At 45.2% G+C, this 24,879-nt stretch overlaps 1 pseudogene; it reads left to right on the forward strand.

Moving 5' to 3' along the window:
* The first annotated feature begins 4,263 nt into the window (after positions 1-4,263).
* LOC121458837 lies at positions 4,264-24,329 on the forward strand (annotated as a pseudogene).
* The last annotated feature ends 550 nt before the right edge of the window (positions 24,330-24,879 follow it).

Here is a 24,879-nt window from a genome sequence, read left to right on the forward strand (position 1 = left end):
CATAGAAACACTACTTGGTATCTTTCCTGTTTCTTCTGCGGCCCTGTGATAGCCCAAAGCACATGGGACTGACCTGATCGATAAGCAACGGGGAAGGCATGCCAGATCCCGACACAGAAATCCCAATAGCAGGATGCTCAGTGCTGAGCAAGTGTAATGTCATACCATATTCATTTATTGGTAGCAGTTGAGAGCAACAAGGTGATTCAGAACAGACTAACTCGTATGGTATGTCTGTGGCTTGACTGTGTCTCTCAAAGAGCCATGCCTCAAGAGATCGGTCCATGGTGAAAGCAGTGGGAGGCCTTTAGGTCATGGAGGAAATATATCTTGAAAGGGATAAATGTCCTGATGGGACTTGGTCCCTCTCTGGCTTCCCGTCTTGCTATGGGAGTCTTCCTCTTCCACACATACCATGACCAGGATGCTGTTGGCCACGAGGACTATGAAGCCTTCACCAGAACCAAGATGATGCCAGCACCATGTCTTTGAATCTCCAAAACTAGAGGTAAATAAACTGGTTTGTTAATTACCTGACATCAAGAATTCCATGATAATTGCAGAGTACTGAGTAATGGTTGCTAAAATTCCTTCCCTGAGGCAAACGTAGAGCAATGTCTCCCTCTTCTAGAGGTCCGAAGGACAAACCCAGGCACAATTCCCCTGAAGTTCACTCTGGGAGACCAACGAATGGATTAGACTTCCTTACAGAGCCTCCTAGGTGAGGAGTTAGTTACAAGAGTCTGGACAATCCTCCCACAACCAGCCATAGCTGGAATAAGTAACCTTACCTAGTACCGATGAGGGCTTCCAGAGTTATAGGGAGCGTACCCCGCCACACCATCCTGTCTTCCCCGCCTCTGTACACTCTAACCAGTCTCCCAGATCACATGCCACATTGTCAGCTGGTCGGTGAGCAGATGGATACTCATGCAAGAGAATCTTGTGCCCCCCTGCCTGCCTTCACTTAAGGGGGCTGGTCGTAAACTTGCCTCTCTTGGATAATCATTAGCAAGGGGCCACAGATGAACTTCCCAAGATGGTGGTTGGTGGTCTCTAGGAACAATCACTCGTGGCGTTAATATGCTAGCCAAATAATCGATTCACAGTTATAAAATTAGTATAAGAATCCCACCACCACCACCACCCTTTAGAGTTAGTCTTTTGAAATTTTCACTTTGCTCCTTGGAGAAGGGGACTTTTTCAGGCAGCAGCTCGACTTCAACCGGATGCTGTGTCATTGCTCTAGTGTTGTGATAAAAAGATAAAACTTAATTGCTTCTCTTGCTCACATTGATATTATTAATCAATAATGTCTTTATAGCCTTCTCGGGGAAAAGTTCCTAAGCTTCGATGGCTTTTAACAAGTAGCGTACAAGATGTATTACGTTCACTGAACTTGCAGATAATATCCTCAGATAAATAATCTTCTATGAAGTGATTGTGCCCAAAGGCCCCAACTTCTACAACTTAGAGAAAGAAATTGGACAAGCCTCTTCCTTTTGGGGGCGGGGGGGCGATGCTATGGTGGCGGTCAAATATGCTCACCCCTCTAAGGAGGGAATAGATACACATTTGCCCTGGTCCCTAAGTAAGAAGAGGGCATCTTCTGACTCCGGCCACATTAACAGGGAACAAGAGACAGAAGGTGAAGGCTAGATGGGGACTGACCTATCGCAAAGTCCTTCTGTGCACAAAGGACTTCAAGCTTGGGTTTCCCCTCTGCATCCCCCTGGGCACACTCTCCCAGCAGAAACCTGAGGGAAGCCTTTCCAGCATAAGCTAGATCTTGTTGAGAAATCTCAGAACTCTCCAAGATTCCTTATTACACACTGAAAAATCTTCCTAAATCCCTAAGCCCCGCCGACGAGCACAATCTGGCCTCTGGCAGCTTCTCTGATCCGTTTTCCTCACTGCTCCCACCCCACGTCGGCTACCTTGAGCTGCATGATACACACTGTAAGCCTCAGCGTTTGAGCATCTCTCCACACGGAACACAAGCTCTGCCAGAAAAGAAGCCTTTGCTTCCTCCCTTAATTCCCGTCTCTCCTGATGCCCTCAGCACAGCACTGAGGTCATTCGCAATCAGCTGCCCGGCTTCGTTGTCTTTAATGCTCCAAAGAGCGTTACATATGTGTTTATTATCTTCTTTCGTATAACGCAAACTCCATTAGATCAGGAAATTGATTTCACTAAAGCGCAGTCCACCCTGACAGGGCAGGGCACTGAGTCCACAAGCCATGCCCATTTGTTAGGTAAATGATGGCAGGTGTGTTCTCAAGGAAAATGATCCACCAATCATAGCCTACCGGAACTTAAAATCAACATCTGCCACCTTGCTGGAGAGGCCAATGTCAGAGAAACGGAAGCTAGCAGAATGGGAATAACCTAAGCGGCAGGAACGAAAGCATGCCTTCCAATAAGACAGCCTGAAAAAGATTCCAGACATTTGCAGGGAAATGTTTGTCTTATTACCTTGTGCTCGTAGGCTTCACGGTAGCGGTGTCCCTCCCCCTGGTAGTTCCCAGACTGTGCGCATGTCCAAGGCTAGGGCCTCAAATACACTGGCCTCGGGGCCAAGCTTATCCAAAGACGCTGCATCATCTCCCCCTTCCACGTCACCATCCTTTCAGGCTGACAGACACATGACACATTACACACAGCAGGGGGGCTGGAGGCTAATCAGGAGGCAAGACAGGATGTTACAGTCAAAACTGCAGAGACATTATTTAATCAAAGCCCTAAATTTATACAGGAGGAAATCTAGGTCCAGACAATGATGTTTGTAGATGAGCCGTCGTGATTTTATTAAACATCTTTCATAAACAGGTTTTGTTTAGAGGAGATTATCTGCCATGTCATATGCCAATCATAAATGTGTTACATCCGCCCTCATTTTCATTTTAATGAACAACTTGAGATAAGACCTGGCTACGATGCTCAGGCCGGCTTCGAATTCATCACCCTCCTGCTTCAGTCTCCCACGTGCTGGGATTACAGCAGACCCCACCATACCCAGTATAATGAACCACTCCTTCCAACCTGATGGAGTCTTCAGTTGCCAACGCTTGGGTATTCGGTAAACCCTATTCCCTGTGCAGACACGCAGCTTAGCCCTGACCACAGCGATTGGTTCAAGCATGGGCATAAGATCTGATGAGCATGCATTACAAGACTCTGACGTCCTAGATACAGGATGAGAAGACTCAGTCCTAAGCAAGAGATAGGAAGAAATGGGGACCCGGTGACACTGATCAACCTTTGTAGTCCATCTGTGTATACACCTTGACTCTTCCTATTCCAGTCAAGATATGGTTTTCTATCATATGCCACCAAGAGAACACTAGCATATAACCACTGCAGTCAGGGCCACATGAAATCATAGAAGCGAGGCACATACAGGGATGTAACACACAGTGACTTGCACACACTTATAGAGGACCATAGTTCTAAAACTGGAAGCAAGACCAAGATATTTACCTTGTGTCTTGGCTCCAGTCAAGCAAGGGACCCTGTCTGGGTTTTAATCATCAATAAATTCTCCCATCTCAATCACTAAGAAAAAGAATGCCAAGACATTGTTTTAGGAAGAGAAGAACTTTGCAAATCAAATTTTTGTTTTTGCTGGCTGATTAAGTAAGATTTAGCGTGTCACGGTGCCGTAATTTAAAAAGCCCGAGGCTGCAAAAGCTCAAGAGCAAATTGGAGATCTCTTGTTATTTTAGAAGGGAAAAAAACTGAGGACGGCAACAACTGCACCCACAGCTACCCGCTTCCACAGCTGCGCCCACAACTATCCATTCAACAACTGCACCCGCAACTCTCCCACAACTGCACCCGCAACTATCCCAGCTGCTGTGGCCCCCAATGAAACTCCAAAGGAGGCTGTCGCGCATGCGGTCTTTTTGTCTCAGGGGATAGTCGGATCATCCGCAAGAGCTCTCTCTGCCTTCATTTCTCTGTGTGACGTCACTCAGCTAACAGAGCTGCCTGTAGCAATCACCAACCAAACAAGGAGGGAAAGTTGCACCGAGATCAGAGCTTTCCAATATCAGCTCTCCGTACAAGACCAGAAAGAATCTCAAAAATCCCGTTTTAGCAACACGTGTTCCATCCTGATGGACTTTAGAAGGATAAATGTGCCCCCATCCACTCTAGGGGGCCCTAATCGGGAAGTCATTTGGCTGGGTAACCTGTTTCCCCCAACAATTTCAACATTTATTCTGTAATTTAACTGGCAGTGGAGGCAAAGGTACCGCCGTTATGCGTGGCTGTGTCTCCATAAAAACACAGGTGAACGCAAGCATCCCCACCGACATTGAAATCGACATGAGTTCAGGAAGAAAGGTGCTCCCTTTGAATGACGTGTCACAGATGTGTTCTCATGACGAAAGAGACCGCGTCCACCGTGCTCGGTTTGCCTCAGAGCAATCAGTCAGCTGCTCCATTCATTGCAAAGGGGAGGGACACAAGAGAGAGGCCCATTGCTCTACTGCCTTAATGTAGCTTTTTACAGAAGCCAAACAAAGTCCTTGTATATATGGGTGTGTGTGCTCTAAAATATATAGAAAAAAGAAAAGCATGGGAATTCATGCAGGTCCAACAATTTTGCAAGAGGAAGCTAAAGCAGAAGCGTGATTTATCACTAAAGCCAAAGCCTACATAATAGAGAAAAGTACATTGGATCACATCAAAATTAAAATTCCCTTTCTGGCTGAAAGCCTCAGAAGAGGGTAAAGACAAGGGGCAGCCTGGGAGAAAGTGTTCACACGTCCTGCTTCTGACCAAGGATTCACAGTTCAACAGCGCCGGTTCCCTTGCAGGAATTTTGTGCTAAGTTCTGCGGACTTATACCACCAAGAGATATTGTAAATTTTAATTGAAAATACATCTGAAAAGTTTTTATTTTATTTTCTTTATTTATTTATTATGTATACAATATTCTGTTTGTGTGTCTGCCTACAGGCCAGAAGAGGGCACCAGACCCCATTACAGATGGTTGTGAGCCACCATGTGGTTGCTGGGAATTGAACTCAGGACCTTTGGAAGAATAGACAATGCTCTTAACCTCTGAGCCATCTCTCCAGCCCCCCCCCCCCTTTTTTTTCTTGGATTTTCGAGACAGGGTTTCTCCGTAGCTTTTTTTGGTTCATGTCCTGGAACTAGCTCTATGTAGACCAGGCTGGCCTCGAACTCACGGAGATCCGCCTGCCTCTGCCTCCCGAGTGCTGGGATTAAAGGCGTGGGCCACCACTGCCCTGCTAAGAAAGTTTACCAAGGCTCAGCAAGCACAGCAGGAGCCTTTGGCATTTGAACTAGGACCTCCTCTGCCCTTCCTTCTTTGATCGCAGGAGGACGGGATTCTGTCAATCATATTTTGAGTAAACGCTGATTGGCCAGGCAGGAAGTATAGGCGGGTCAACCAAACAGGAAGTAGAGGCGAGGCGATGAGAACAGCAATGCCTCTCGGAGCAGATGCAGCTGAGACCCCGGAAGTCTCTCTGCCTACATCTTCCTTGAGGAATCTCTTGCCTCTTCAGGAGAGGGAGGCCACCAGCGCTCCTCCTCGCCCCCCATGCTAAGTTCATTTTGCAGCTGAATTCCGGGTAAGGGTCCCATTCTCCTAACCAGCTCCGACCCGTAGAACACATAGCTGTCCCCCAGACAAAGCAGTAGCATTGGACACAACGCTGAGAGGCTGCATCGCTCCGGCAGAGCTGAAGGGAGCGTATCCGATACAGGCACTCTGGAAAAGACGCGTGGTCGGTTTCTCACGAAACTGGACACACATGCTCAATGTGCAACCCACGGTGTGGCATTTACTGCAGAGGAGTAAAAATGTCTGTCCCTGGAATGGCTGCAATGACGTCAGGATAGCCAGAAGGATCCTTGTTAGCCCGTGAGTCACACGTCACAAGTTCATACTTGTCCATGAGATAAACTGGAAGGGGGTGAGCTGCACACGCAAGTGCTCAGAAAACCGGAGAAATGCGTGAAAGGTTGGAAGATCGTGTCAGCTTCTGTCTCTATTATTGTGCTATAGCACAACAGGTGTTTCTGTGGGGGAATTGGGTAAAGGACATATGGTACTGTTTTATGTCGCAAACTTTCACAACTACGTGTGACTAGATAATTACAGCAAAATTTTTTTAATTACTTAATGAAAGTCAATTCATGTCAGAGTTAAAGGATCATTGCTAACCATTGACGCCAAGTGAGTTCCCTGTTTTTAAATGGAGCCGAATACTGAAGCCAGGACTTTGTTAATCGAGCAAGTGCTCTGCTACAAGTCCACATTCCGAGACCCAGACACTGTCTCGATTCCACGCCGTTTTGTCCCTTGAAGAAGCCCAAGATACTGGAAGTCATATTTGATGACTACATTCGCCAGTTGGGCCCCATCACGTCACTCAGACTGGGAGGTTAGTGTTTATTGGCTGTGGATCTGACTACACAGGTAGTTCAGGGCTGCATTAATACATGATCTATGGTGTCACAGGCATGTGTACTCGTAGCTTTTCATCACTATAAAAAATAAATAAATAAATAAAGCCGGGCGGTGGTGGCGCACACCTTTAATCCCAGCACTCGGGAGGCAGAGGCAGGCGGATCACCGTGAGTTCGAGGCCAGCCTGGTCTACAAGAGCTAGTTTTAGGACAGGCTTCAAAGCTACAGAGAAACCTTGTCTCAAAAAATCAAATAATAATAATAAAACAAGGCAATCCGGTCTAGGATTTGGAGGCCTAATTTCTTTGGGCCTAAGGATCCTTCCTCCTAAAATCAGGCCTTAAAGGTTTCACAGCCTAATAGCACCACACTAGAGACCAAGCCTTTTAGACATGGATGTGGGTGGAGAAGCAGTTGACAAGCCGCAGCAAGGTGAAATCAAATCTTAGCCTGCCTCGGCTCTAAGAACAGAGTTAAGGACGATGCTAAGGTCAGGCCACTTAGCTGTTCTCAAAGTCAGGGTTGTGAAATAGTTCAATTTGACATGGGAAAACTTTATAAAAACTGACCGTGATGCAAATGAACACGTGGATGGTCTTTGCCTGAGGGAAATGCTTCGGCCTCCTGATGCTGCCTAGTCAGAAGAGCCTTCCTCAAGAGAACAAAGGACCACGAACAGCGTTGGGGAAAGGGGACCTTCATACAGGGCTGGTTGGAATGCAAACTGGTACAGCCACTATGGAAATCAGTGTGGAGGTGGCTCCGAAAACTAAAAATAGAACCACCATATGGTGCAGCTGTATCACTCCTGGGTATATATACCCAGTAGAATCTAAGTCAGCCTACGCCAGAGATGTCCATCCATGTATTCTGCCGTACAATAACCAGGACCTAGCAGAGATGCCCATCAGCAGAGGAGTAGACGAAGACAATGTGGCACAAACACACAATGAAATTTTATACAGCCATAAAGAAAAATGAATTCATGACATTTGCAGGAAAATGGGTTTAACTGTAGGTTATTATGTCAGTCAAAGTAAGCCAGACTCAGAAAGAGAGATGGCTCGTGTTTTCTCTCATAGGCAGGCTAAAGATTTAAAGGAGGGAAAAGAAGAGGAAGAGAGAGGGACAGAGAGAGGGGAGTTATAAAAGGGCTGAGGAGGAAGATGTCAGAAGCAGAGGGAGAGGGAGGGAGGGAGAGAGAGAGAGAGAGAGAGAGAGAGAGAGAGAGAGATTATTAAAGGGCTGAGGAAGAAGACTCCAGAAAAGAAAAATAGAAAAAGTTATTGGTTGCATGTGACATGGGAGCAGAAGCAAGGACTATTTGGGGTGGGGGGAGTAATAAGAGGAGAACAGGAGGGTGGAGAGGAAGAGTAGAAGACGGATGAAGGAGAGCAAAGTAGAGCAACATAAAAATATGAAAACGCCACCTGTGTTGACTAGAATCTTGTTTATTTGTCTGTTTGTTTTTCAGGACAGAAACTCTCTATGTAGCCCTGGCTGTCCTGGAACTCGCTCTGTAAGCCAGGCTGGCCTCGAACTCACAGAGGTCCACCTGCCTCTGCCTCCCGAGTGCTGGGGTGCCACCACCTGACTGACTTGGTCTTCTTAGCGTCCTTGGTAAAGAACTAAACAAGCATTGGTTTTAAGTTGGAATAAACCATGGTGATTGCCTAGCCAAACCCTGAGCGACATAGGCAAGATGTCTCCAGAGTGGAAAATGGAGAGTATATCGGTGAGAAGCTTGTTGGGGAAGGGCGGAGCATGAGAAGACCAGTCCCATTTTAGAAGGGTTTTAGGTGTTTAGAGGAAATTACCTCAGCGTCTACTTCTTTTCTAATATCTCAAAGGCCGTTCTCATATCAAAGAGAACTACACCGCTGAATTCCAACAATATACATCTAGAGAGTATGTGATATTTGACCCTATTGTCACCCCCAATTTGAAGACAACATAGCTCGTCTTCCTACTTTCTCTACACACAGGGAGAAACTAGAGGGCACACAGATGTTCAGTTCTACGTTTCCTTTGGCGGTAAGAACTCAAGCTCCTCCGCCAGATTTTAACTCATTAATGCCCAGTGTCTGTCAATGTGGTCATTGCCTTCACGTCGCGAAAGAGCTCTAGCTCTTTTCCCTTTGTGGGAGCCGACCAGACATTCAGATTAAGGTTTTTGCCTTTGGAGTTTCAGGACATTCACAGAGACTCGTACTATTTTTGTAAACATCTTTCTGATTCAAAGTTTAAGGTTTTATTTTAGAGCAATATTCCTTTCCTAAGCCTTCCCGTCTTGTTGTGTTCATGCCGCTGAGACCTCTGTTCTCAAGCTTTCCCAGAGCCTAGCACAAGAAGAACACCTAGGAGCAGGGCCCCCTTCTGAGCCCCTCGCCTGGGACTGTAGCCATCCTCACCTACGTCTGCTCTGACAGTCTTGTCTTACTTTCTACATCTTCTTCTTCAACGGCTCTACTTTGTAAGCCCGACTTGTTGAAGCCATTCAACTTCGAGCTCCCCAAGGGTTTCCACAGCCGTAATATCAGCTTTTCTGGATTTTGTTGAGTCAACACAATTCCCACGGGGCTTTGTAATGATAAAAACCGCCTCATGGACAGTATTTGAAACTTTGTAAAAACCTATTAACCTACGTAATTTTACTCTGTGACTCGTTGCGGATGTTCCTTGCTTTTATTTTTCTTCGTGTTGTATAAGACTGGAGATGGAAAAAAGAGGGAGACGCTGACTGTTCTCCTGCAGTGGGGTCCACACCCAGTGCAGGCAGGGGCCATCGACTTTGACTCAGCTGCTAATCTCCACCACTCTCCTGCCTGCCCTTTCTGGAAGGTTGTACCAAGCCTTGCGAGTAGACAATCACCAGGGTGAAATGTTACATCTCAAGAGACGGACGTGTGCTTGGCTCCTGGAGGAGATCAAACATCAGCTAAATGGCCAATTAAAGTGGATTCCGTCAAATGGTGTTTGGACAAGAGGACCTCAAAGGTCCTCTCTAACACCAACATTCTGTGATTGGAGCAGCGTTCTTTCCGCCGCCTACTGCAACTCCGTTTTGTTATGAATTGCTTCTTCTTCCTTATTGCTAAAGAGAAAAAGTGCCAAAGTTATTGTATAAAAGAAGCTGAGGCTATAGAATGTATAAAAAAGAACAGGATATATGTCTGCCTCATTTTTTAGACAGACCTCCACTTACTCAACTTCCTAAAAAATTATTTTGTCAACTTCCTAAGTCTGTTTCTTCTGCTCGACTTCATTACAGTGTTGTACCAGAATCCCTTCCCCTAGAAAAAGGTGTTACATCTCCACTAATTCATTAGCCACATATAGCCAGGGACCTAGCAAATGCATCAAATGTGACTAGAGTAACCATATAATTTGATTTTTATTTCATTTCAATTAATTTACTGCAAACAACCACGGGAGATAGTGGCTACCAGATTCTACAGTAGTAGAACATTTTATACGATCAAGGTGATATTCTTTTTTTTTTTTTGATTTTTCGAGACAGGGTTTCTCCGTAGCTTTTGGTTCCTGTCCTGGAACTAGCTCTTAAAAAACAACCATACTTCTGTTCCCAGGTGAGAATTTCCTCCTGGATACCTGTCGCAGTGACCGTCCCTCCCAGCCACCCCTTGAGGGAGGGGTGAGAAGGCGCAGAGTCAATGGCAGAGACCCTGGGAGTCCGGTAAGAAGCGGAAGCAGACTTGTTTATTGAGGGCACGGGCAGGTCTCTTATACCCCCTCCCAAGGTCCCATGGGCTCTGGCGGCCAACTCTGCCACCTTGTCCTTTCCTCATGGGCGTCTCCAGTCAGGTGTCCCTGAGTCAGCAGTCTCTGGGTCTAGCAGCAGGCCTTAGGTTGGCTCAGGGAGGAAGTATCTGCCACCCGTGCTCATGTGGGCTGGTTTGGGCAGGGTGACGGCGGCGGCTTGCGGCCGCTTGGGTAGGCTGGCCGACAGTTTCTCCTACAGATGCCATTTGGAAATGCAGAGCGGCAGAAGGCACTGTCCCCAAATATCCTACCTTCATATGCGGAGTATTTTGAGCTAAAGGCACTTGAAAAATAGCAGATGCAAGAGAAACATGTAATTCTTCCTGCTTTTAGAAGCAGATGAAATTCGCATGTGGTATATACATCCTCCATCCCCCAGAGAGAAGGAAAAAACAGTGCTTCTTCATCAACAATGAAGTGCGTTGGCCAGGAGAGCTGTGCGCATGCACGCCCTACTGGTGGGTTGTCTTCTTTGGGCCTCCCTGCGATGGTTTTGTTTCTCTGAACAGCCACTTCTTTATGCTTCCCCTATGTAAGTGCTCGATCCTGCCTTTTGGGGAGGGGGTTCTTCTGAAGTGTTTCACGTAGCCTACAATATATAAACCCTTGTGCTTCTCTACTATGAATCACTCGTACATCAATCTAAAAGTCTCAGTTCCAGCCGACATTACATCGGTCTTATATCCCCACCAGGGTTCCCTAAAGGACCCTTTCAAAATCCTTCCACCTCCAGAAGTTAGAGAGAACATATTCCCAAAGCTAACAGTTTAACCTGATACGAGGCTAGGGAAGTTAAGATACTAATTTGGAGTGTTCCTTTCATCTTTAAAATGTGTGTAAATGCCTACGTCCTCACAGGCTATGGCCGAATTTCTGTAAATATATAGAGGTTCAAAACGGCTTGCCATCAGATAGAGAAGAAAGCTGTTCCAGCTCTTTCCTTGACTGACCAGCAAGAGGCTACTTTACTGATGGTATCACAAACTAAATTAATGAGTGACAATTGAAGAAAAACCAGGGGCACCGCTGACTGTGGTAGAGGCACTTCGCAGCTCTGACACCCAGTCAGCTGCCTTTCTAGACGTCACTGAATTAACCAAGCTTTCTATTAAGTGTGGAGCACAAATAGCAACTGTTTACTGATGGGTTTATGAGCTGCATCCAGAAAATACTTGCTAGAACATCGCTAAAAAGCAGTGTTGGGTGACAAGCAATTTTAGGTACGTGTGGGTGGATATTTTCACACTGTAGCCCTTTGCTGAGCTGTGAAATCCCTGATGTCATATAGCCAATAGTGTCAAATATAGGCTGTTTACCTTCCAAGAGACAGCTTGTTAGACCATATTCCAGTGTATAAAGACAGCTGGTGGTGACTTCTTTTACTTTATTATAAATACTGACATCTTATCATATTAAAAAAAATACATGCTAACTCACTTTGAGAGGTGCTGTTTATTAATAAAATAAATACTTGTAACATTTTTTTAATGTATACTTGCCTAAAGCCGTATCCTTCTAAAGGTCCTTCCATGGCCAACAAGTAGAGGCTGAGTCATTGCAAACCAATGAAACAAAGCCACCTGAGTCAAAGACAACTATGGTCTTCAATTTTTCTTTTCTCGCGTTTAAAGGGTTTGTTCTTTTCTATAATAGACTTAAACCACTGCTTGAGCCCCGTCTCACTAACTGGGGAATGGTGCATTTAAATTTGCTGATCAAAGTTCATTTGTGTGGGCCAACAATGAGGGGTGGTTAGTGGTAAAATGCTTAGCATGCATGAGCCCCAACGTTCAATCTTCAGCCTCTTGAAGACAACCAAAGCACCCCCATCAAAGCTAACTCACATTCTCTTGCTTAAAACACTTTCATGGTCAACTCAAAGTGCACCTTCCTGTGAGGTTTTGTTCCCTCTGCTTACCTTTTTTTTTGTTTTTTGTTTTTTGGGTTTTTTTGGCATGAAATCTACATTCCAATTAAGTTTGGAAAGCTTCATAGCTAGGAACATGGCCTCTAGTCTAGCTAACCTTGGCGCCATCAAGCAAGACTTCATTTGTTTGGGCACTAATGTTTCCATATCACTTCTAGCTAGCACTAAGATTCTTCTGGTCCCTCCCTTAAAATGAGAGCAATATCATTTATATATCCTTTTAATATCGTTGCAAGAGTGGCCCTGAGCACACTCACGCTTGGGAACATTGAGAGCAGGCATCCAGCGTATAGAGGGGGGCATATTGCATCTTCTTGATCACAGATGCTGCGTTTTAGATGAGCATGCCCCTTCCTCTCCTCCTAGCTCTTTTAATTCATCTTGGCTTCCCTGTGCACTTTGCTAGATGGTTGCCATGGTGTTCTCATCTTTGCTGCCAGAGCCAAGGCAGTGGGTCAGGTAGCTCGAGCCTGCACATTACTGTGAATATTGGCACCGCCGTCAAGTGTCCATCGCTTTATCCAGTGGCTCGTATACCCAGTTGTCCTGGTAATTTTCAATTGTAAAACTCTTAATATGTTAATGGTTGATGGGAAAAAAAAACCTCATTCCTAAGTTCTATACAGTTTCCAGTATTCCCATATTATCCAAGAACACCCTGCAGGAAGATGAGAAAGTAGAAAAATAACTGTATGCTCATAAACTAGCTTCCTTTTGACTGGAGATGTAGAAGAAAATCAGCCATACGTGTGAAACAATTATGTTTGTTTATGTTTAACAAGAATTGAGGAGGAATCGTAATTATTCATAAATATGTCTTTCGAAAAAATATACCTGAGTTCACGGAACAAGCTCCTGTCTCCTCTAGCCTGCCGTAGTCTCCCACTATGTCTGCCAGAATGTTACTAACACCTGTGGTAGATATTGAGTACCTCTCCAGTGTCGGGGGCCAGCGTCGACGAACATACCCTCTTCCAGAGTGGAAGCGTGGGAATTTAGAAATATAGCAAAGAATACAAAGATGCAAACGAAAATAATAAAACGCAGAAACATATAGGATAGCACGGGGAGGGAATTTTTCAGTGAGTACTGAAAATTCACCTGTGTTTAATTTCCATCTGGTTAATATACCCCTGACCTTAAAATGTAGTAGTAAAACAAAAGTCTGAATTAACATACAAATTGAAAGTCACCGGCTACATTCATCGCTTCACGCCCTAGACTGAGACCCTAGACCCAACACTCTGGTGGCAAACCACTCCCTGGGTGGAATCCCTAGTTATTCCCATAAAGGGAACTAGAACTTAGACTTTTGTTTTAGGTAGGAACCAACTACTTCCCTATTTCAGGAGCAGAGGTCTGGCAACTAGCCACAGCTGTTGACCATAGTCTGGAGAGAGCAGAACTGATTTACAGTTGGTGGGACCTTTGTCTGTGTTAGAAGTACAATAACCTTGAATGAACTAAAAGCAAGTCCCAAACTCTCTAACCTTTGGCCTCTTTGGGCTTCCGCACTCCAGGGACCTTTTCACCAGCTGTCTTCATGTGTCATCTCCTTCTTCAGAGCCAAGAACAACAAAATTTCCCTTCCTTCCAACCATGTGCTTCTCAAGGAGATCCACATCCCAGAACTGGTAGGTGGATATGAGGCCACTACAACCCCGTGCAGAGGACACCTAGTTCTCCATGGAACCTTTAGAGGTTGCCACAGACCTGCGTTGCTCACCTTCTTCCTTGACTCCATCCTGCTTCCTTCTTCCGCAGTAGATTTCCTGGGAACGAAGCTTGTGGCTTTCAGAAGTTAAAACTCAAGTTGCAGTAGCAAATCTCCCCTTCCTCAAACAGTAGAGAGCAGTACCCATTTGATAACAACGGAAGTCTGGTTTTCTAGCCACTTAGAAAGAAGGACACATTATAACATCTATACTTGCTGTTCTAGACTGCGTGATTCTGATAATACTATCAAGATTTTTTTTTTTTTTTTTTTTTTTTTGGTTTTTTGAGACAGGGTTTCTCTGTGGCTTTGGAGCCGGTCCTGGAACTAGCTCTTGTAGATCAGGCTGGTCTCGAACTCACAGAGTTCTGGGATGCTTTCATCCCGAGTGCTGGGATGAAAGGCGTGCTCCACCATCGCCCGGCTACTATCAAGATATTATGAATTGCTTTTCTCTTTGCGGTGACCAAATACCTAAAAGAAACAACTTCAGAGAGGAGGGTTCTATTTGGGCTTATGTTCTGAGGACATACAGTCTGTCCTGGTGGAAAACATGTGGCCACAAGATACAGGGAGTCCCACTAAGAGAAAACAGGAAGTGGGGTCTGCCAGGCTCTCAAACCTCAAGGCAGGGCTCCAGGGGTTGGCTTCTCCCGACAAGGCTGCATCTCCTAAAGCTGGAGCAATCCTCCCAAACAGTGTCCCGAACTGAGAATCAAGACTTTGGACACAGGCAAGCTACACCCATGAAGTCTCATCAACAAGGCTAACTAAACAAGACCTGAGCAAGCACAACAGCGATCGGCGTGCTAACGTGGAAGGCAGAAATCTTAAGAGGCCTCCTCCCTAGAAAAGGAACTACAGGCGTCGAAGAAATACTGAGAGCAGAGAAACGCTGTGCCCTAGGGGCAAGTCCCTGATTGTTCATCTAATACCAAGGGGTCAGACCTGAAGTCATACGCATACAGGGAACATTACATAGACTGAGAAAATTGTACTCATATACAATCGCTTGTTTTGGTTTTTTTTTTGGGGTTTTTTTTTTTTTTTTGGTTTTTCGAGACAGGGTTTCTCTGTGGTTTTGGAGCCTGTCCTGGAACTAGCTCTTGTAGACCAGGCTGGTCTCGAACTCACATAGATTCACCTGCCTCTGCCTCCCAAGTGCTGGGATTAAAAGCGTGTGCCACCACCGCCCGGCTCACTCTCATATATTTAAGAATAAAAAAAGAGAGGATATTAATTTAAATGAGGAAGGGAGAGTATTTGGGAAGGCTTGAAAGAAGAAAGGGGAAGGGGAAAATATTTTAATAAAAAAGAAACTTAAACAAAAAAAAAAAAAGTTTAAACACAGAGGAGCCCATGCTGGGCCCTCCACATTCAAATCACAGTACAGATCAAGTATCTGTGGGAGGAGGCCCCAGAAATCAGCATTCTTCAAAAAGCTCTCCGCGAAAGTCTGAAGAGCCGCCAAGGTCAAATACATTCTGGACTTTGAAGAAAGACTATAACATTCAATAAAACCGAAGAAAAGGGTTCTGCTGTGTCCACCTGGGCTTATATATGCTAAGGTGTGTTCCCACCTCCTACGCTGCCGGCTTTGCTGCACGTGTGAAACCAGAGCCTCTGCCCCCACAGCCCAGGTAAACTGTGCAGCTGCTCAGGCAAAGGACCGGATGCTGACAGTATCCTCTCGAGAAAGCACTGCCTCCTGGCCTGCACCACTGACTTTTTTTCCAACTACAGTATCGACTGAGTACATAACCATGCAAAAACATCCCGTTTTTATCCACGCAGCCATCACGCCTCAACATCGCTGTTACACGCACGACTTTCAACCTTCCAGCCCCTGCTCCCGTGTTTTCTTTTTTTTTTTTTTTTTTGGTTTTTCGAGACAGGGTTTCTCTGTGGTTTTGGAGCCTGTCCTCTCACAGAGATCCACCTGCCTCTGCCTCCCCTGAGTGCTGGGATTAAAGGCGTGCGCCACCACCGTGTTTTCAAACAAGAGTGCCTAAGAGATCCCGGAAGCATCTTCTTAACCTTCTTACACCTGCCATTCCCCCTGAACCCTCTTTAATAAATGTTTCATCCCAAATTGCCAATCAAAGCTGCTTGTAGCAAGATCTCAGCGGCGCTCCTATTGACTCCCGTGGTCAATTCTCAGCCCTCAGCTCTGAAGTCCAGCAGGAGACATTGGCAAGTCACCTCGTCTACCTCAACAACCCTATCTCAAGCATCTAGAACCTTGGAGAGCAGAGACTCTGTGCCTACCCCGGAGGTTCCTCCTCCACCGTCTTCTTTCCTGGTCATGTCACCTTCCCAGACTCTGGACATGACTTCACTGCTGGGCCACCCATTTTCCTCGCCATCTATTGTTGTTCTTGCACCACTAGCCGACGTATGTCCTTAGACACGACGTTTGATTGAGACTCTCGAGTACAAACTTCTGATGCAGACTGCGGAATCCAAGGCCTCTGCTCCCCAGCTGTCTACCTCCACCGTCACGTGAGTGTGTAGGTACTGGACAGTTGTCACATTGAATGCTTTAGAGGTTCCTCCTCTAACCTGCCCCTTCTTCTCCAGCTTAGTGGCCAGCACTGCAACTCAGCACGCTCATGAAGTCTTTCGAGTCAGGGCTACCTGAAAATGTAGAATGTATTTTTCAGAAATATATAGAATAAGGTCACTCCCCACTTCCGCTCTGTTTCCACCCTAACCACACTGTGGCCTCCTAAAACAAGTCTCCATGTCATCGGTGGCTTATCAGACTGCTCTTCACGTCCCCGGCTGGCTGGCTGGCTCCAGCTCATCCTCGAGAGTAGCCTGTTTCTGGACTACGTGGGCCCTTGTACTTGGTAGCGTCAATCTCCCCGCTGGGCCCCAGGCGGATTCAGAGTTAGCCTTTTATCCCCCTCCACAGTGCAATGACTAAGCACATTTTAAGCTTTCAGTCCGTGGTAAGTGGATAAATAATGGAAAAGAATGAATGTTACAATATAGACCGCAGCGTGTAAAGAGATTTATCGATCTGCTTGGCAGAAAATTCAAGGGGTTATTATTAGCTCCATTCACCGGGCATGCCAACGACAAAGAATGTCACGCTTGCTTTGACATATTCATTTTTCTCCTGGATTCGGTTGGTAGGACGGAATTGTCTTTCTCCCTTCCAGGGGCTGATTAATTTAAACAAAAGGGCATGCGTGGTGACCCAGAGAGCACACTGACCGAGTCAGTTGACTCCGATAATTCAGTATGTACAAAGGAAGCCTCTTGAAACAAAGAAGGTGCTAAGGAAGCCAGCAGAAATCAATCCTCGCGGCTTGGAAGGCCTAGAATTCTCTCTATATTTTTAAATGTTCTCAGAACCGTTCATAAAGAGATTTGGTGGCTCTTGACATATTCCTGGATAATTCGTGTTGGCAGAATGTAATCTCTTTAAAGTTTTATCACATTTATTGTTTATTTCCAACGCAAGTCTACTTGATAATAGTTCACGGGGGCTTACACCTGGCCCCGATTAAAACTTACGTTTGTGTACTTATTTCCCCAATGACCGTAGCTGCATGCTTGGCATCCGCATTCATTCTCGGCGGGCTTACTCAAAATTGTTTTGAATCTGAGTTTTATAATTAGGACTTAACGTTTAAAATCACATCCAGGAATCTGTGCATATGGTTAAACAGACTGTCAGAATACATTATGACCTTACCAAATAGTAATCTGTCTGCATCTTCTCACAAAAGCAGTCTCTTAGACTCCGTAGCCATACTTCACCCCTCCCGTGACACCTGTTCCCAGTGATGGTACATTTGCCATCCTACTCCAGGACTTCCAACCTTAGCATTCTGGGTCAGCAATGGGGGAATTTTCAGCAAAATGTCCAGTGTGTTTATGTTATTATTATTATTGTTGTTAACCATACATCTCTCTGTCTTTATTGACATAGCATATGCCAGTTTACAAATCTCCAATAGCCCCGTTTAAGTAAACCAATTTTATCCCACAATGCACTAAGATAGCAGATATTCAGGGCAGGGTGTGGGGTAAGAGACTCCACAATGACCCTTAGTCAGAGGCAGACTAGACCATGTATTCAGAATCCTTCCCAAAAATACCAGCCACAAATCTACACCAGATGCCAGCACTCCCTTGCTTTCCTGTGTTGCTCTTGTTTTGTTTCGGGGTTGTGTTGTGTGGTTTGGCTTTAGTTTTTGCAGGACTCGGGATCATACCCAAGACCTTCTGCATATTAGGCAAAGTGCTCTGGGACAGAGCTACATGCCTGTTCTACTCAGTTTAGTTGGTTGTAGGGTGTCCTTTTGAATGTGTGTCTGTTCTCATTATGTAGCCCTGTTTATCCTGGAGCTCAATGTGTAGACCAGGCTGGCCTGGAACTCATAGAGACCTGCTTGCCTCTGCCTTCCAAGTGCTGATGTAGAAGGCATACACCACCTTACCTAGTAATCATTCTTAATGTATGCACTATTATTCAAAGCTAGCTCCTGTGTTGGAGCTGGGGGTATACATACTGTAATCCAAGCACTCTGGAAGAAAGAAACAAGGATCTCAAACTCAAGGTCAACCTGAGTCACAGAGAAGCCCTCCTTCTACAAAAAAACGCACCAAGAAATCGGCTCACCCTTGACCGTCACAGTCAAGTGTGAGTGATTGATACTTCACAGGTGTGTCAGCATTTTGTTATCGGAGAAAGACATTCAGAACACTGGCAATCAAATTTCAGCCTTTAGCCATTGAGCAAAAGCCAAATGGGTTGGTGTGGGCGGGAGCACAGGAGGGTAAAGCTCTTCCCAGTCCTCCTAAAATAACATCTGGAAGGCTCTCGCAAATGTAGCTAAATGTTATACTGAGTGCCAGACTCCCACAGACGTTAAGCATCAAGTTAAAGCTGCTTCAGACCAATCTAATTTTATTCCAAAAATCAAATCAACACATTTATCAGGAAAGGTGGGGAGTCTGAAAAGGGTTGGGACAAGGAAGCTATAAGGAGAGAGCGGGGTTCCCAGAGAGGAAAATCCCACAGATAATTACAGTTCAAGTTGTTATGCTAATCGCACGTACAATATTCGGTCAAGAGAAAGAGGAATTGAAAATATGACTCTCTCAACGGATGGCAGAAACACAATCTGTATGTTTTATACCTGTCCATCAAAATAATGCCCCTGCTGAACTCGAGTGGCCGCGGAAGCCCCCCGACAAAGCTCCGCAAATCGTCTTTGAACCCAGCGTCGGTCCGTGGGAAATACCACACAAATTCCTGAGCAACGCTTTCTTTTCCCTATAGTGTTTCTTCCATTTTTGAACTTCTCTTAGCTCTTGACCTATTTCGCACCACCAACTTCCCAAACGTCTTTTTTAAATCACTTTGTAGAAAATCATCCATTCGATGTTTCCCCTTTTGGGAAACCTCCGGATACCAAAGAAGATTCAAGTAACCAAGCGAACCTGATAAAATTCGACAAACCTTTCTTTAAAGCGGTAATGACCGGTTCCTTCTTTGTTTAACTTCACAAAGTAGCAGTATCTCTTTAAATGCACGGGGAGGGGTGGGGGGCTCGGCAAGCTGTCTAGTTCACTGAGTAAATGGAGTAGGGATGGTGTCAGACAAGGGTGCAGATCTTTGGATGTCTAAGGGGAAGGGGTGTAAGCACACCTGATGCACAGATCTGACAACCTGAGCAAAACCCAAGCATCTGCAATCCTCGCCGGCGCATGCAGGGAGATGAGAGGCCCAAACAGGAGACACCCCAGAAACTCACTGGCCAGGTAGCCTGGCTTATACAGACCCAGTCCCAAACAAGGCGGGTGGGCAAGGAGCAACACCCAGAGTCCTAAAATCTCCATATGTGTGTGCCACACACTCGCACACAAAACAGTGCATGTTCTCGTATATTTATTTAAGGCCATCAATGAAACCCATGTTTGTTGCCTCATTATTCACAGCAAGCAGGAAATGTAATCAATCTAGATGTCCCTCGTCAGATGAATAAGGAAAACAGGACACACACACACACACACACACACACACACACACACAAAACGATATTTTGTGAAACCGTAAAGGAAAAATGAGATTGTGACGTTTACAGGAGAATTTGTGGGACTGGAAATCATATTATTAAGAAAATGAAAAAAGTCAAACTCAGAAAGACGAAGGCAATGTTTTTCTTTTATATGCAGAGCCTAGATTTAAAATTGTGTGTGCACATGTGTATGTGTGTGTGCATGTGTAGGTTATGAGACAAGAGAGGGGATCGAGACATCTTCAAAGGAGAGAGCGAAGAGAGAGTACTGAAATACATGTGGTCAAAAAGCAGAAGGGCAAAGTAAATGGAAGAAGGGGGGGACCAAGTCAGAGAAGCGAAGGGAGCACAGGAAAGGCACTGTGGGGAGAATGTTTGAGACAAAGGATAACAATGTATACAAAATGTCACAAGGAAACCCCGTTTTGCATGCTAACCTAAAAACTCATTTCAAAAAACAAAATCTAAGGCTGGGCATGGTGCTGCACACATTTAATCCCAGCGCTCAGAGAGCAGAGGCAGGGGAATCTCTGGGAGTTGGAGGCCAGCCTAGTCTACAAAGTGAATCCCAGGGCAGCCGGGACTACCTAGAGAGACCCTGTCTTAAGGCAATAAAGGAATAAAATCTGGGCTGGCAAGATGCTCAGCAGGTGAAGGCACTTACCCCTGAGCCTGATGGGCTGAGTTCCATCACCAGGATCCACGTGGTGAAAGGAGAGAAGCAGCCTCCCAAACTCTACTCTGATGCACAGCCCATGCTAGCAGCCTGGGTCATTCACACAGATACAGTAGCATCCAAGTGGTCCACCCCACAAGCACAAATTAAAGTTTATAGAAATAAAAAAGTAAAATCTCCGGTGGAAAATATTCTACTGGAATATGGGAAAATATTCCCATATTAGCTATTCTTTTCGGTGAAAAATTAGTAACGGTGTTTACGGTTTGTCTGCATCTGTGTCTAAATATAGATTTTATTTCTCTTTAGATATTGGGGCAGGATGAGACAGGGCAGAGGTTCCTCCATCTTGGATTTCTTGCTGAGGCCATTTTAGGTTTAACTGGAATATGGTCTCCTTGATGGGAAATCCCATGGAAAATGCCCAGCTCTATTCTAGGAACCCAAAGTCAAGATACAGTACAATACTAAAACAAGTTAGACAAGATACTAACTGGTATTAGCTTCTTGTGAAGACCACCCCCCCCACACACACACACACACCAACTAACCGCTTATCTTAGCTTCTGTTAAACTGCTTGCTTGTGTGACGCTCCTCCTGCAATGCAGAGCAAGATACCAGGATGTGGTTTTGCCTTTAAAAGCCCCACCCAAGGCTGTCTAAATCGGACCTGAACCCAGACAGCACCGGCAGACAGGGGGAGGGGCGCCCAGGGATCCTCAACCCTACCGAGAGAACCATAGGCTACTAAGGAATGCTGGGAGTAAGAGAAACAGTCTTTCCCAGAGAAGAGCTTACTGATTAACTATCCAATATCAGATGTGCATACAAGTAACATACAGACTGAACCAACTGTGTATGTGTACTTAGGAACATACATACACACACACACACACACACACACACACACATATATACACACACACACACACACATATATATATATATATATATATATATATATATATATTTCAACAATTAAAGAAAAAGAAGCCACAGATTGAAAGAGGGTGTGGTTTGGAGGAAGGAAAAGGAAGGGGGAAATAATGTAATTATCTCAAAAAAAAATTTAAACAGTTAAAGACCAATTTTAAAAAAAAAAGTCCCATGGAAATACCAGCCAGCAGGGGGAGCCTAAACAAAGTGTTAAAATGGAGCCAGTATTGGTAACTTGATAACCTTAGCCTTATTGGAGAGCCTGCAGAGGTCCCCACCCATGAGCTCTGTCTTTCTGCGTGACGGTGTACGCTCAGCACAGCGGACTAAGGGAATAAAGCAGAAGACTGGGGATGGGGTGAGCTTTTGCTTCCATCTGCGCTCTGCCCTAGTGGTTGAGTGAGTTAATTAATACTGAATCTCGGCTTCTCAGTCCCTCAGCAAAGGCAGTTGGGCGAGACAGTATTTTAAAACCTCCACAGCCGTAGCCATCTCTAGTGTTCAAAGACCCTACTAGCTCAGCCTCCCATGAGGGAATGGTGGCGTCCCTTGCAAAAGAAATCTGAGTCTAACCTCAAAAACGGTCTGAAGCCCATTTCATTCTTTATGATAAATGTTTCAAATATTCCTATCCTTCCCCGCTCCCGCCCTCGTGTGTGTGTGTGTGTGTGTGTGTGTGTGTGTGTGTGTGTGTGTTTTAAAAATGAGTCTGTACTCTTGAGGGAGAAGAAAGTTCTGCGTAGGGATGTGCTGGCAGGTCCTTGAGATACAGAGAGTTCCTAACTGTTAACCTTGGCAGGGTAACTTCTTTCCTCCCTTTTCCTATTGTGAGCCCTCTGAAGTCTTGTTGGCAGAATGAGGAAGAAAGCGCTGTCACCTCTGAATGTACTCCATCAACACGAGGCCACTTCATCTTGTTTAGGCTCCTCCACTGCTTTGCAGAAGGACACCAACGCCCACATCTATCTCCTCCAGACAGGCGGGGAAACAAATCCTTTTTCCTGTCTCCAAAGGGCTGACAAGCTTTTAGCGATGTTTATCTTCACCGAAGGGTGACAACCTTCGAAGGGAAAGTTGAAAGAGACCGACACAATTAAATGACCTTGTTGCCCGCATTCCCTGGTTTTCTTTTGGAGGTAAAAGACCAAAGCTTGTTTTTTTTTTTCTTCCACCTGTTAACACCGATTTTTTTTCTAAACTTCGTTATATGTATGTACTGAAAAATTTACTTGAAACAATATAAATTATAACTGCCTTTAAAATAGCATAATATAAAACAAAATAAAGTCAGGGAACTCCATAACCAGATTTTAAGAAGCGCAGAATTGTAACACAGGGCCAGGCATAAAGGAAAAACTTTGAATTCATTTTTTTAAATTATTTTATTATTAATGTGTGTATCTGTGTGCATGCACATGATCCTAAGGGACTGAACCTCTGAAACTGGAAGCGAGCCACCCTCAGTTAAGTGCCGCCATGGTCTGGGTGTCTCTTCTCAGCAATAGAAACGTCTACGTACAGGCAGAAGGAACATTGGCATTTGTCATCGGAATCTGAGGTATCAACGGTGTAAGCCCAAAGGTCCCTAACTAGGACAAATTGCTAATATGGAAAATGCCCTACAGCCATGCCCATGGGCCAACCTGATGGAAGTCCGTCTTCAATTGAGGGCCCTTTCCCCAAGTGACTCTACTTGACATTAAGTTGCAAAAGCCAGCCAATATACAGGGCAAACCCTTTGACTTCTTATGCCGTCTCACTGGCCCCTGAGCTAAATTTTGGTGAAATGCATGAAATGAAATAACTCTTGGTTTGGTAGGAGCCAGGCAGAGTGCTACATTCAAGGAGCACTTTAAAGGATCCACAGGTTCACCTAGTCCAAACTGCGTAACAGGAATAGAGAACTTGAAAACAAATAGAGATAATAAATTGTATCTCTACAACAACACAGTGATAGATTCAGTAACTATGTAAGTCATCTAACACTATACATGCTTCAGTGAAAATTTACTCCCCGCTCCTCCAGGCCGGAACCGTGGAACCTGTGCCAGAGAAGCAAGAGAGGACCCCTGCAGTGCCAGAAGCACCTAAGAAAGGTGAAAGACTTTGGAAAAGTTGAAGGGGAAGCGACCGCGCAGAAGAAGTTAGCCCTAAAGACGCTTCAAAAGGCAAGGCGGAAGCCTGTCTGTGAGAAAGCAAAGCACCATCTCAGGGAACATAGGCAGACGTTCAGGACTGAGACTCAAATGGCTAAGAGATGGCAAGGAAAACTAGAAACGTCTACGTACAGGCAGAGTGAACATTGGCGTTTGTCATCAGAATCTGAGCTATCAACAGTGTAAGCCCAAAGGTCCACAGTCATCAGAATCTGAGCTATCAACAGTGTAAGCCCAAAGGTCCACAGTCGTCAGAATCTGAGCTATCAATGGTATAAGCCCAAAGGTCCACGTTGGATTGCAGCTTTTTGGTCCGCATCAAACCAATTCCATGGCATGAATATGCTGAGGGTTGTGGAACCATAAATTGCGCGGGGAGCATCCCAACCTGAAGTAGGTAAATGAACCAGTCTACAAGCCTAACTGTGGTGAAATCACCAAGCGGCAGATTGCCTTGACGCAAAACGCACAGTCTCTTCGTGGATATGGCATTGCCTGGATGGAGGATCCCATTCCATCTCTACAGGTGGAAAACACTTCCAGGAAGTCAATAACTTCCTGTCACCCAAATTATCTTTGCCGTAAACTGGGATGAAGAAAAAAAAAAATCTCGTTTTGTAGGTGGTGGAGTTGCTGGCAATGGGAAAGACCAGACAGACCTTTTCTTTTCTTTTCTTTTCTTTTCTTTTCTTTTCTTTTCTTTTCTTTTCTTGAAGACGAACTAAGGTGTCCCCATGGTGGTTTTGTAATCTCATCAGTTGATGAATAGTAACAGCTTGGCAAACTGAACAGGAAATAAAAATGAGTCTCCTGCTTCGAAATCATTAAGAATAGCCCTATGTCTGTGGCTGTGAGGGCTGAGGGGGCTACATATATCCCTTGCCTAAGCCCATGCTGCACACACCAGATAAGGCCTTGTCGTGAGCAACGCCGAAACTGGGAAGAAGGCTTTCTGTCTGGAAGATGAATGTCTGCTCTGACGTGAGAACGCACTGAATGTTTCGGAAAGCGCAGATAGCAACATCCCGTGTCGCTGACAAAGACAAGCTTGGGATAATCTCTAGTTTAACTGTCCAGCGTACCATCTGACCTGGAATAACTACGGAGCAAAACAATCTCCATATTCCTCGGCTGGCTCAAGCCAATACCTTTATCTGCCTCGGTAATCATTGCGAAGATGACACTAGACTAAATTTGAAA

The sequence above is a fragment of the Microtus oregoni genome, unplaced genomic scaffold, assembly GCF_018167655.1.
Source record: "Microtus oregoni isolate MIOR12 unplaced genomic scaffold, Mior012 000018F_ref0000195, whole genome shotgun sequence".
Classification (NCBI taxonomy): Eukaryota; Metazoa; Chordata; class Mammalia; order Rodentia; family Cricetidae; genus Microtus; species Microtus oregoni.